Raw genomic sequence first — 2,344 nt, 5'->3', positions numbered from 1 at the left:
TAAAAAAATGAAATAACATTTGTAAAGAAAAAAAAACTTTTCAAAGGTAAGTAGAAAAGAACTATTGTTTATATTAATACTTTAATATAATAAGAAGAAATTTTTAACATCGAGTTTGTTTTTTAGTATACGTAAATATTATTAGCACAAGTTTTTTACAATAACTTTTTTATTACGCAAGAGAATAACTATTAATGAAAAAAAATAAGACACAACGTTTACAAAAAGTTTACGAGAAATTATTATAAACGTTATTCGTTTATGATATTGATATTTTCGTTAACAGTTTATTTTAATATTTCCCTAAAAGTATAACAGTAGGAATAAAAAAAGATTTCTTAGTAAACATGTATTACAAATACTGCAACTTAAAAAGTTGAAATCGCATATTACATAGTAATAAAAATACTGAAAAAAAAAGTATTAATCATCTGATACCTAAAGATAGTTTTTATGGTGGAATGTTTTAATGCCTTGTACGAATGTATCAGCGATCAGTCTGTGTTATATTGTGATGTTACAAGTCTTTACCCCTGGGTGATGGTACGTAAACCTATAATATACAAGGGACATGACTTTCACAAGTGCAAAGTATTCATGGATTAGTGAAACGTATCTCCTAAAGACTTATATTTTTCAATTTTACCATATACATGTAATGATCGCCTTTTGTTTGGGTTATGGAACAAAGTGACAACAATTGTATGCATAATGATGCCGAGCGTGTCCTTACTGGTACATACTGTACTCCTGAACTTCATATGGCTTTAAATTTCGGATACAAAATTCTACAAATTATTGAAATTTGGGAATTCAAATTATCCGATTTAAAAAATAATTTGTTTAAAGATTATGTCAATTCCTTCTTAAAAATGAAAGAGGAGTCTTTAGGATTTCCTAGCTGGTGCAAAAGTAAACAAGATCAACAAAAATATATTGCAGAGTATTATGAACATGATTGCATTCAGTTAACGGAAAATAACATTGAATCAAATCCTGGTCTAAGATATATTTCCAAAATATTTCTCAATTCCTTGTATGGAAAATGGGGACAAAGAACAGATTTATCTCAATCTGTAATTGTAGATACTCCAGAAAAATTTTTGAGCACCACAATATGAGGTACAAACTGTATTCCCTATTGGAGAGCGGCATCTCATTGTATGATATAAAAACATTGAAAACAAAAAACAAACCATGGAAATTTTCCAATGTTGTCCTTGCAGCCTTTATTACGTCGTGGGCACGTCTAAAACTTTATGAATTATTGACAGTTATAGATCGTGAGCGTGTATTATATTGCGACACTGATAGTATTATGTTTGTACAGCCACGTAATGAAAACCCTCCACTTTCTATGGGTTCTTATTTAGGTCAGTTAACTAATGAAGTTCCTGATGGGTGGGAAATTGATGTCTTTATAGGCTTAGGACCAAAAAATTATGCCTATAGGATGAAAGAAGTTCAAACAGGGAAAGTAGATTATGTATTTAAAATTAGAGGAATTACTTTAAATCATCGTACACGACAAGAAATTAACTTTGATCATTTTTATCAACTAGTTCGGGATAAAGCTGACAAAAAACAGTTACACAATCCTGGAAGAATTGTTCGTAAGCCTGGGTTTGTCATCGTATCCAAGTCTGAAACTAAAGCACATCAGAAAGTTCAAAATAAAAGACGACGATTAAATCATAACAGTATTACTGACTATAGAACATTGCCATATGGTTATCAAAGTATTAAGTGCGCAAAATGAATGGTATTCTGTATATATGTAAATAGTAAACTGTCTAAAGGTATCATGATGTCCATAACTTTCCTATCTGTTGGTACTTGTACGTATATATCATGTAAATATCTTATTTATATATGTATATCAATATTCCAAAATACATTATTGTAGAGTATATAAATACAATTTATAATAATAATATGTTTTATTTCTCCAAACAAATATTCATATCATACAAAGTATCTGTATTCTATATAAGATAAAGAAAGAATACGTATGCTTCATATAAGGTTATTTATCATATTTTATGCTCCTACAATAAATGACTCTAAGTTGGAAACCATAATGATGGCATAATGTCTTCTACAAGGTGAACAAGCATCTTAGAAGTAACTAAAAGTATGAATACTCTAATGAATTAGAATCTATATGTAAATGGGTTATAACACAGTGATATCCTTTGTGCTTCAAATATCCGTACAACATCTTTGGTATGCTCACATTTTGAGGTAACATCTTTGGTATGCTCACACATTTTAGTATTTTTCGGAACATCTTTAGTATGCTCACACGAAGTGTTCGAGTAATTTATTACGAGAGGTTAAATAA

Source organism: Thermobia domestica, chromosome 10 (assembly GCF_964235325.1).
Source record: "Thermobia domestica chromosome 10, izTheDome1.hap1.1, whole genome shotgun sequence".
NCBI lineage: Eukaryota > Metazoa > Arthropoda > Insecta > Zygentoma > Lepismatidae > Thermobia > Thermobia domestica.
This window is presented reverse-complemented; position numbering follows the sequence as displayed.